Here is a 12,466-nt window from a genome sequence, read left to right as displayed (position 1 = left end):
TAACCTCCTATCTTGAGAGATAATACCTTTTTCTTGAATACTAGAGATACTTGTATGTATAGTTATCTAGCTATGGAATGTATCTTTATCAGTATCTATAATTATAATGATTTAACTTAATGTAAACCTTCATTTAAAAAGATGGAACACTCTGACCTTGGTTTAGTTAGTCTGTTGGTATTATTATATTTTTATGTTTATATTCTTAATCTGTAATAGTTTCTGGGTTACAATACAATTATTCAAGTCATGGCTGATTGGAGGCATGAAAATGGGCAACAGGTGCCTTGGGGCACACACTTAAGAGCTGCTTAGGACTCCATTTTTATCTCATACCCTCCCTCATCTTGCCTATGTCTTACCCACACAGTGACCGTTTTTCAGCTCCTTACACAAACCAAACTCTAGTTTTCAGGCTTCCAGTATGCAGTTCCTTTTCCCTGGGTGGTTCTTCCACTCATTCAAAACACATCGTAGTGGGCTATTTATTTGTTGATTAGCGTCTGTCTTTCCCCTACTCTATAGAACAAGGTCTGTGAGGCTCACAGTGGTACCATCTTTTTCAGTACTGTGTATCCAATACCTAGCGTAGTGTCTGGCAGACAATAGTTGTCCAATAAGTATTTGTGAAATTAATGAGGCAGGGGTGGCCGGTTAGCTCAGTTGGTTAGAGCGTGGTGCTGAGAACACCAATGTGTCTGGTTCGATCTCCACATGGGCAGCTCTGAGGGCGCACTCCTTAAAAAAGAAAGAGAGAAAGAGAGAGAGAGAGAAATGGGGTATATATTATTGGCACAAACCTTATATTACTAGCTTGCTTTACAACCAGGAGGCCATGAAGAAAGAGAAGGTTGTTGTTTGATTGTTTTTATTAGTCATGTTTCACCAAATTAAAAGTTACTGGTAAATCCCTAGTGAAGTAGTTACATCAGTAGTAAATTACAAAGTAAATTACAAAGCATCTTGTGTTGCTAAAGTAGGTTACTGCTATTGAGAAACCTAAGCAATGGGGAGGGGGGAATTGTTCTCTGCATTTCTATAGCAATGTGAGCAGAAGTTGAGTGGACGGAAGAAAGAATTGGACACTGTTTATCCTGGATCTGTTATTTATCAGTCATCTATTAGTTACGTTCTTAAGAGCCTCAGTTTTCTCATTTGTAAAAGACAATAATTTCATCTCATGGAAATAATGTAGGTGATATATTAGACAGTTAAACCCTGCCATAGTTATACTCATGAGCTTGACATGGATAGAACATCTCTACAGTGAAGTCAAAATAGGTTACCATATTTCCCCATGTATAAGACATACCTTAATTTTGGGGCCCAAAATTTGAAAAAAATGTATTACATAAAGTTACTGAAAAGTTTTATTCATTATAAAATTCATACAACTCCTCATCACTTGCGGGAAATGCAAGTAAAAAAAAAGTCTACAACCACTGTATAAGACACACCCAGTTTTTAGACCCCAAATTTTTTCGAAAAGGGTGCATCTTATACGTGGGGAAATACGGTATAAAACCTTAGACAGTTGCTGATGCTTCATAGTGAAAACGTCCCTTTCACCAGGTACTGGAAGGTGAGTTTTCTCGATTTCTGATTGACTTTGACCTCTGCTTTCCAACTTTGCTCCCAAAGAAAGTTAGTCACAATGGTAAATTTCTTAAGAGGAAGCAGCCAGAAAGTGGAAAATCACTAAGGCAAGCCGCCAGTACTGCAGGGTTACACCCAACCCTGGTAGATTTAATCCAGACTGAATCAAAGAATCACTGATTTCTAGTGCTGGGGGGAACTAAAATGTACTCTTTTTAACCCAAAAGTCTAGCCTAAATTTCTTTTGATTTCCACTCTTATAAGGAAGCCAAAGAAATTAGTTTTATTATATTTCTTGACCTATATATAGTACCAAGCCATAAAATTTTCACAGGTGCCATTTTCCCTGCCAAGCTTTGATGTATATACTTAACATGGCACCCTTGGTCTTCCAAGGGAGTAATTCTGCATTGATGTGAGTCCCACAGCTCTTTAATTGACAATCCCAGAAAACACCTGGACATTTTTGGAAGAAGGTTTCCTTCTCAGGCTTCTATTTCTTCTCCATTTCCACCTTTATTACCCTTCCCAGGACTTCTCTCTGTGCTCTATATAAGGATATAGGTGGACATGGTGTGATTGTTATTTAGCTGCTAATTTTGTTAATTCAGCCTCAAACAGCAGCTTTTCAAATAAATTAAATTTGAGGACCAGAAACACACAGAGATGGTATGAAGCTCCAAAAACCACAGCTGACCTTGAGCCAGCTATTCAGAGGGTAAAATAATGTTGTTTAATGTGGATATTGGGTGCAGCTGGTGTAATTAAAGATCAGTGGCAAATCCTCCTGAATTAGTTATTCTGGGTTAATGAGAAAATAGTCATAAACTGATATGAAGACTATGTCTCCAGTCTCTAATTCAGTTTATGACGAAGTGCTGATTGCCCCAAATTTACATGATTGTACTTATCAGTCAATGAAACACAATCAGCGGTACTAGCTCTGTTTGTAGAAGGGCACACTTTCTCTATTACCACTTAACCATTTTTCATGTCTTCAATAAGACATTCAATAAAGAGTGAACATTTTATTAACGATAAGCCTATTTGTGGGAATTCTATCCAGAACTATCACACAGCCTTTAACTTTACAATTGATTGAATTTAAGCATAAAATTTATTTAAAGTATTTCATTTATATGTGTATTCCTAAGGCAGGATTCCCAGTTTTGATATGTCAAAAGGTGAAATGGGAATTTGAGATATTGATCTAGAAAACTCAGACCAAAATAATACTTAGAACTTCAAATATCTAGAATCCTACGAAATAACATTAATAGAGAAACAAAGATGTGTTGAGCTAAGTTTTCTGACAAGTGAATGTACAGTCTTCATGATCAATGCTTTAAGGGGCCCACTATAGATATTCTTCAAATAAACCAGACTTAACCATTTATATTTATCATTAATCAATGTAGATTGATTAAATTAACATCCTAACCACATATCTAAGTTTAGAAGAAAAGTTCATTTTCTACTAGAATCACAGTTTTATGTCTAATTGAAGTTCTTGTGATGTTAGTAACGGTAGAGATCAATTCTTTGAAGACCTCATACTAAATTATGGTCAGCCTTCTCTCTTCCTGGTTCCCTTTGATATTTTTTCACAGATCTAATATTCTGATTCTATTCATCTCTGTACCCTAAGTTGTCTCTTGCGTCCGGTATGGATCAGAACTCTGTGGAGGACAAGAGGATTACTTCATTGTTCTTCTAGGCAGCCTTGGTGAGATTGACTACAAAAAGAGAGAGAGAAGGAAGGAAGAATGGTGGAAGGGAAGAGAATGCTATATTGCAGTCCCTCCATTGGTTGGCTTCTTTCCCACTAAAGCCTTTACCTACTTCTGAGCTTATCCATTTTTGAATTTAAAATCTTTTGTGCCTTGTCTTCTTCCCTGGGCAACTTACCCTGCTACCCTAAACTGCCCTTATTGAGGTTCATTACATGTGTTTCTCACTCCTCAGGTTTGCTAATTCAATTAAAATTTTTGTCCTCCACAGTGCTGACCTTGGTTTTGTTGTCATACAGAGACCAGCTTGAACCCAGAACACCACTGCTTATTATTTGTGCACTTAGGGAAGTTATTTAACCTTGCCAATTTTCCTGCAAATGGGAATGGTACACATACCTGTGGAGTTGATGTGAATATCGAAGGAGAAATCCACATCGAGTTCTTAGCACAGTGCCTGAAAAGTCCTAAGGAACACTGGACTCTGGTACAAGTTAAAACATCTCAGTACTAGGCATCCTCAGATTATTTTCAGTGACTTCCTTGATGCTGTAAGGAGATTCTCCCACCTTCATCCAGTCGTACATCCGCATACTAAAGGAGTGTCCTAGCTTCTATTTTCCAGGTCTATTAGTGAATGTAAGTAAAAGTAAAGGCCTCACATATTTAGCCTGGAATGCAAGGCCCTGCACAGTTCTGTCCCAAACTCCCTCTTCTACCTTATTTCCCACATCATCAATAAAATATCAAACACATTTATCCAACTGGGATAACCCTCATTCTCTGGACAGACACTCTAGCTCTTGTTTCATACTGTTCCGTCATTCTGGAATGTTTGTTATATTCCTGATCTTCACCATTCCCTATCCTGCTATGGGATAAGTCCTATCAGAGGCCTTCTTCTCTTATAGCCTGAAGTAATCCCTCCATCAGCTGACTTAGTATAATTTAGCATAATAACTTTATTATGACCAACCATGTTCTCCCATGTGTGAAACTACTGCTAGTCGGTAGACTGAGGGCAGGAAGTGGTTTCATGCCTCTCCCCCACACTGTGCTTAAAATGGTGCTTGGCAACTGGTAGATCTCAGTGATGGAGTTCTGAAGGAAGAAATACATTGTGGGGATCAGAACCAGATATCAATTGTGAAGTCAAATATTTTCTCTCAGTGTTTTGAACATTTATTTCCATATATTTCTATTCGATATATGACAGGCCACTTGCCATGCTTTTGTACACAACATACACCATTATGACATTGCTGGGGAGACCCAGGTTGCTTGTTTCTGCCTTCCACTAGAACGTAGGCTTCATGAGCTCGAGGACTTCATCTTCTTAACACTTATACTCTTTAGGAAAAACTCAGTAAATATTTCCTGAACAGGTGGATGGATGGATAAGTGAAATAATCGCAGGATTTACTCTGTCAAAGTGTGATGGATATTATCAGTTCTATTTGTCTAAAGGGATACAGATAGGCTTTCTAATAATTGTTATTTTGGGGCTTTTGAGGTTACGTTTTTAGAGTCATTTTGAGTAATGGATACTCTTCTGGGGACAGTCTCTAGAGGCATTAACATATCATCACAGGCTCTCCTACAATACAGCCTCTAACAAAATGTAATAGAATTGTTTACCTTTATACCAAGAAGGTTGGAAAAGCACCAAAATCTGCTTGTGGTGTGTGCCCAAGCCAATTTCAAGGGGTGTTCTTATGTCTAAAACAAAGACACATGACAGCAGGGCTTATGGTGGGTCCATGTCTGCTAAATGGGCCTGTGGCTGAAACGCACTTTCCTTATTGAGGAGCAGGAAATTGCTGTGAAAGTGATGAAGGCACAAGCACAGAGTCAGAAAGCTTAGTAATAGGAAGCTTTTGAGTAATAAAAAAATCAATAGGCTTGTTCTATTAAAAAAAAAAAAAAAGAAGAAATGGACATTTAGTCAATGCTACCTAACTAGGAGATGAGGTTTCTCCAAAGTGTAGTCAGAGCTTAGAAATATTTTAGTTTACTCTGGTGAGTTTGACTTTTTCTTTCCTATCTTAATTTTCTTCCTTCAATACCAAGAGTATATTGGGAAATAACTACTTCTCTTCAGCCTAGGACTTTGCTCCCTAAAGAGATGTAGGAGTTAAGTAAAGGGTTAAGAAGAAAACAAGGGCAGAGGATGAGAGGGTCCTGCTGCCAGGGCTTTCTCCCCTCCCCCTTCCTCATGTCACCTATTTCCCTGTTTCTCCAAGTGCAATATCAACAAGTGCTTTATATACAAATTCACTCCATGTTCACACTTTATACAGTGTAATATTTGTAAGGAAATGGAAATGCTTTTGCTATGCTTTCAAAGGAGGATGAGGCTGTCCTGAAGGTTTGAGGTTTATCTGCACAGTACCAGGCACCCAGGTGACTTCAGGCAGTATTTACTGAAGAAATAAACGACCCATTCATAGAGGAGGCACTGATAGGCCACCTCAGGTCACAGCGGAACACTTATCAGTACTTATCTGACTTCAGTGCTCTGATTCTTGGACCTCTCTTTAACCTTTTTTCTTTTTACACACCTTAGTTTTCTTTTTAGACCTTTTGGCTGTCTCTTCTTCTTTCCTGCTTGTTTCTTTTCTACCTCCCCCTTAAGTGGCGATGCCCCCTCCCAGTTAGTCTCCACCTTAACCTTCAGACTCTACCCCTTGGATGACTTCATCATGTTCGTGACTCCAACTACCGCCACCCAGACATGGATGACTTCCAAATAGATATGTTCATTCAGCCCCGGCATTTCTAAGTCCTACACCCTATAGACCTCTTTCCATCTCTGTCAGCAAGTTCTATAGTTCTATTAATTATCTTTATTAGTAAAACACTAAAAAGCCACTTTTTTTATTCCCCGCTCCCCAAAGTAACACCAGCTACCAAATCAGACAAACCAGAAATCTAGGAATCATCACCCACCCTTTCTTTTGCCTCTGTCTGCACATTCGATTGGCTTTTAAGACCTGTCTATTGTACCTCCTCTGTTGAATTCATTTTGGTAAACCTAGGCAATGATGACTCTGATACCATCTTTCAGAGGACATTCACTTGATCTGTCTTCCCCGGTGTAGGCCTCTTCTCTTAATGAGAACTGCAGTTACCTGGCCTCCCCACCTCCAGCAGGCCACATTCCTCCCAGATACGTGTATACGTATGTCCTCTGTGTTAACTGCTACCTGGTGGGCTTTCTAAAAATTGAGTCTACCTCTGGGCCTCCTTGTTCCCTTAAAACTCTCGGTGGCCTCCTGCACCTGCAGGATTAAAAAGTTGAAAGGCGCCCCATGTGGGCATAAAAGTTATTCAGGATAGTATCTCCTCTTAATTCTCCAACCTCATTTCCTGCTTCTATATTCCATGCCCTGGTCATTCCAAAGTCCTTGTTCAGATCTCTGACACACCCCACAGAATGCTTGTCCTCACCATACTTACCCCCCAAAGCCTGGTTGTTCTAATCCTCCTTTAAAACTGGTTATTTCTGCAGGAGAATTTCACTTCTGCCTTCCTTTTTAGGCCTGACCTCTTTCCTTATCCTCTTCATACCTCTGGAAATGTTTAAAAAACATTGTAACACTGTTGTTTACTTATGTATCTCACTAAACTGAGCAGCTTGAGATTTGTGTCCCTGGCATCTAAAACAGTATAGACTCATGTTTCTCAAAGCGGGGCCTACATGCCCTTCTAATGCGAACGTCAGAATCACTGGGCTATTCCCACCACTCATATTCTTGGACCCTCTTCGCCAGCATAGGACCTAGAGAATTAGAATTTCTGTTGTTTTGTTTTTTTAAATAGACTCCCCAGGTCATTTTTATGAATATATGTATTCAATGAATTTTTTGAATAAGAAAATCAGCTAGAGCCTTTGCTTCTGTTTTTTTTATTCACATACACTGTAGTAACTTGGATTTGTTGCTGATAAATACTCATCATGTTAATAGAAGGCAATTTAATTTTCTAGAAGAAAGATTGCCTATATATCATAAAATAAACTAGGGATTTGGAAATCCTGTGCCAACTTTAAGCAATATTAACAAACAGTTTGAACAGTTCAGATTTAAAAATAATGCACACAACTAGATTCAAGCAGCCCAAACTCTTCTAGGTCTTCCGATGAGCCTGCCGTTTCCTCTCCCTGGAACGGTTTCTCTCCACAGACATGTGAACCATGGTGTATGGCACCGGGAGGTTTGTGGGATTTGAAAATCATTGTGACAGATATTTTATAAGTGTTTCTTTATTTTCTTTCTTTTTTTTTATTAAATTAAAACTTATTGGGGTGACAATGGTTAGTAAAATTACATAGGTTTCAAGTGTACAATTCTGTTATACATCATCTATCTATCACATTGTGTGTTCACCACCCAGAGTCATTTCTTCCATCACCATATATTTGACCCCCTTGACCCTCATCACCATCCTCCCTCCCCTCCCCCTCTGGTAACCACTCAACCATTGTCTGTGTCTATGAGTTTTTAGGTCATTATTTGTTTGTCTTGTTCCTTTGTTGCTTTCAGTTTTGTGTCCCACATATCAGCGCAGTCATATGTTTCTTGCCTTTTTCTGTCTGACTTATTTCACTCAGCATAATAATCTCAAGGTTCATCCATGTTGTCGCAAATGGCAGTATTTCATATTTTCTGATGGCAGAGTAGTATTCCATTGTGGGTATATACCCAAAAAATCTGAAAACATTTACCCATAAAAGGGATATGTGCTCCGATGTTCATGGCAGCTTTATTTACAGTGGCCAAGACATGGAAGCAACCAAAGTGACCTTCGATAGATGATTGGATAAAGTGTTTCTTTATTTTCCATTCAATGTCCAAGGTGTAGCCCCTACACATATTATAAGAATTAATGATTTAGGACACTTCCTTAACTATCAAAGAATCTGTAATACACAAAGAAAACTCAAAAACAGTGCAGCTAGAGCTTCGATATAGGAGTGGGGACGAGAAGTCTCTAATGATCTTTATAGTGTGTTAAACTCACATACTATCTCCTTGAACAGAAATAAGTACTCATTGATGTTTACATGCCAATATAAATGTGCATTCAAGCACAAATATAAGTTTGCTGTCTTGGATATCCTAAAAAGATTTATAGTCATGTACATATAAGCTAGTCTGAAAACCCAGGAGCCTGCCAGACAGGTTGCACCTTTGAATAAGGACAGCTGTTGAAATCTTTAGCCCACATGCTATGTTTGCTATCCAATCCCTGATGGCTGCCTCTTTCGGCTGGTTTGTGCAGTGTTTATAATTGTGTAACTTTAATTTGCTTGCTTTTGTTCTGTTTTTGTCCTCTTTTTCTGGGAAGTTACTTTCCCTTGGGCCAGTGGTCACTTCTGCTTTAGCATCCAGGACTCAGTCTTTTTTAATACTTAACAATCAAGCTCAACTAAATGAAAATAAGTGTGGCCAAAATGCCCAGGAAGTATGTGGAATTTTTGGGTTTTGTTTTCCTGCTGTTTTTTTTTGTATCAGCACAGCTCTCATAGATCAGGCAACTTACAACCTTTATGGAAGGAGGCTATACAAATGTTACTATACAAACACTTACATTTTGGAGTTAATGGCTTGCTGGTTCTCACCCAGGTTATTAAATCACCAGAGAATTCCACATACTGTCAGTAGCAATGAAACTTTGGTACGTTATATTCCGAGAAGTTTCAATAGAGAGTTAGGATGTTGATTAAGAGTATGTTGGGCTGCAAATAACAGAAAAATCAACAAATAGAACCTTAATAAGTATGGGAATTTTCTTGTTTCATTCAACAAAAGTCCAGAGCACACAATCTAGAGCAGCTACATGAGGCCATCAGGAAACCAAGCTTATTTCATTTTTCTCCACCACTGTCTTTCTTTCTCATTGCTGTAAGATAACCGCTACCCCAGGCATCAGGCCTGTGAGTAGGCAGGAAAGAGAAGTACAACGGAATAAAATTCCAAAGGGGCATGTCAACCAAATCAGTCAAGCTTTCCCAGAGGTCCCACCTGGCCACTTCTAGTTGGGTATCATTGCCAGAACTCTAACACATGGCCTTCCTAGACCAATTATTGGAAGGGAGCTAGGGAGAAAGGGTATTATGGATGGCAGGCAGTTCAGTCATACCACCATACCCAGACAGCCTCGCTAATGATTCAGTCCATTGAATATGATCCAGTCCATTGAAACTGGGGTTCCAATCAAAGGAAATCTGTGGAGCATATCACTTAGTAGAATGTCTGCCCTGGTGTTGTGGCATCTCTTGAGAGACTCATAGACTTTCCAAGAGATGACATTGGGGGCATCCTATCCTCTCAGCTGGCTAGAAGAGAGAACAATTCAGTATAGATGTACCTCACTTGAGAAAATATACAGTAACAAGATTTGATTTTTACAAATAATCATTAGATTTCTCTTAAGTAGGGAAGCTTTCCCAAATGTTTTCAAAATACTCTTTAGTTTAAAAAAATTTTATACACTTTTCCTGGAGTAAATCTATTGCACACAGCAAGATAAACCCGTGCCTTATAAAAGTTTATTTCGCCTTTGAGGTGTGGTATAAAATCTTGGTAACTCAGTCACACACTTATTTACTCTCATCAGTGCAGCCTTTCTTGGATCTTCAAAAACGTGTTCCACCTGAGCTAAGAACTTACCTTTACAAGTTCTGTCTTGTTGGCTGAGAATGTGGAAGAAGAATGTTTTCTTAGTCCTGAAACTGACATTGCATACCAGCGATTGACACACGATGGGAGGTAGCATAATATTGTATCTAAGAACACGATAAACACCAAAACCAATGAGGAAACATTACACATTGCTATGTGCTCTACACTCAAAAGATAAGTGATTGAGTGCAATCATTTGCAGAAGGCATCTGACTAACCTCATACACCCATATATAGAATGTTTGACCATATGATCAGCTACTATGAAATGACCCCCACAACTGGGAGTGTACAGACTTGGGAACTACCTGTGACCACATTGGTCATGCCTGCCTTATCTTCAGCTCCAGGCCCTGCCTGGCCTTATCTAAAACCTGTGCCACTCACTTACTCAAGCTCCCACTTTGATTTTATTAGTGACCAATCTTTATAAATCACAAATAAAATCATGTTGACTTCATTCATTTAAACTCTTCAGTGGCTTACCATTGCTCTTCGGATTAAAAGGAAACTTTTTAACATGGTCTGTAAGAGCCCTCATGAGCTTGCTTCCACCTAATTCTTGGACATTCAGCTCAACATTCTTCAGCATACTCTTCAAATTTGAAGGTCAGATACACTCAATTTTTTACAATTGTTTGACTGTGCCTTTTCTCTTTTCTCTGCCTCTTGCTGTTCTCACTCCCCTACTCATCTTGTCTACATCTGGGTTAGAGTGCATCCTTATTATTTTTATTGGAGTATTTCCTTATTATTTATGCCCCCAGTTTTCCATTTACTTGTCTGTTACCCCCGAAAGATTAATATTAAAGTCTTCAGGATGCAGGGGATGTGCTTGTTTTGTTAACTCTCCTCAATGCCTTGCACATAGTTAGCACTTAATAAATATTAATTGAATAGCAATATGAAAGAATGAATGAATCACAATTCTTCTTACACTCAAACCAGATAAACTCTTAGTTTTTGTACCATGAGCCAAAAACTTTGCAAAAATTTTATCAATTAGGAGGTAAGTTAAATGTCTTTGATCTCTGATATTAGACTAAACTATCATCCTCAGAGCAGTTCCTGAAAAATTATATGTTTCACCTGAAGTACTCAGGTGAAAGAAAAGTAAATACGTTATTCCTAGGTTTCAGTTTTTGTTTAAAAGAGCAAGGAATTGTAATTTTAAATTTTTGTTAAATTCTCACATAAAGAAAAGCTTTAGAAGCTTAGTAAGAATGGACTTACCTTCTAGTCATGGTACTGGGGCAACTCACTGCATATGTCTTGTCTGTTAACACAGACTATAAGAGGTTGTCTACCACTTTTCCTTTCCTTTAGTTTCCCTTTCTTGTCACAGCCTTTGCTAGTTGTAATGCACTGGTTTTTGTTTTCTTTGTAAATATGATATTAGCCAGAAGGTTTTTTTATTTGATTGTATAAGATATAATTGAATTTGATATGCATTACAGTTGTGTTATCTTTGAGTTAGGAAATCAAAGAATCCAGAGGGGAGAGTGGTGGCTGAAGATATGAAACTAAATAACCATGATGACCTCTAAGTAGATCTAGCTCAAGTCTAAAAGTCCTCTAAGAATCATAATTAAGTGCACTTTTAGAGTTACTCTTTGTTCTTAGTCTGTCCATGTTGCTATAACAAAATACTACAGACTGAGAAGCTTAAGTGACAGGAACTTTTGTCACAGTCTCAGAGTCTGGGAAGTTCAAGATCAAGGTGCCCACAGATCTTAGATGGTTGCCTTTTCTCTTTAACTTTTCATGGAGCTTTCTTGGTCCTCTTTTATAAACTAGTTCCATTCAGTAGGGCTCCACCCTCATGACCTAATCAACCACCCACAGGCCCCACACAGCCTAATATTATCACAAAGGAGATTAGGATTTCAACATGAATTTTGAGGGGTACACAAACATTCAGACCATAGTAATAGTCTAGATTCTGAATGTCTAGGGGAGAATCTCCAATCTTAACAAGCACCCCAGGAGCTTCTCAAATGGACCATATTGAGAAACCCTTAAGACTGGCTGGTGAAAGTCCATAGTTAGAAAATGTAAACTGTCATACATGTTAGAGGACCAGTACCTCTGAGTCCTCTTACACTCTTTCCATAGCACCTGTGAACAAGTTAGAAGACAGGAGAAAACTGGCATTTAATCTCCCACCACCACTCACACATAAACTTCCTCAAGAAGGCCTCCGGAAAGCCACTGAGAAGGCAAAATTATGTTACTGTAAGTCTTTGGGGTGTAAAGAAACAGCTATACCTTATCTTTGAAGTGCTTGTGCTTCTATTTTATGATGACTTCCCCAAATTGAGATCAGGTTATAGTGTATATAGTGTTATTACTTGGTTGGAAATTTAAAACTTCACCTCACCTCACTTAAGACCTGGAGTAAAAGGCCTATTTTTTTTTCATGGGAATAGATAGTTGCTACAGTATATATTTTTT

General features: G+C 38.5%; 1 protein-coding gene across 3 annotated transcripts in view; it reads left to right on the top strand.

Moving 5' to 3' along the window:
• The window catches only part of ELOVL6 (ELOVL fatty acid elongase 6), a 128,461-nt gene that overhangs the window by 52,081 nt on the left and 63,914 nt on the right, over positions 1-12,466 (top strand). The window contains exon 1 of one of the 3 annotated variants that reach the window (XM_019636084.1): positions 10,587-10,621. The exons of the other annotated variants lie outside the window; for them this stretch is intronic. The gene's annotated coding sequence lies outside the window, so the exon portion shown is untranslated. Of the gene's footprint in view, positions 1-10,586; positions 10,622-12,466 lie in introns of those variants that run through there. 3 annotated transcript variants of the gene reach the window in all.

This window comes from Hipposideros armiger, unplaced genomic scaffold (genome assembly GCF_001890085.2).
Source record: "Hipposideros armiger isolate ML-2016 unplaced genomic scaffold, ASM189008v1 scaffold_26, whole genome shotgun sequence".
Taxonomy (NCBI): Eukaryota; Metazoa; Chordata; class Mammalia; order Chiroptera; family Hipposideridae; genus Hipposideros; species Hipposideros armiger.
This window is presented reverse-complemented; position numbering and strand designations above follow the sequence as displayed.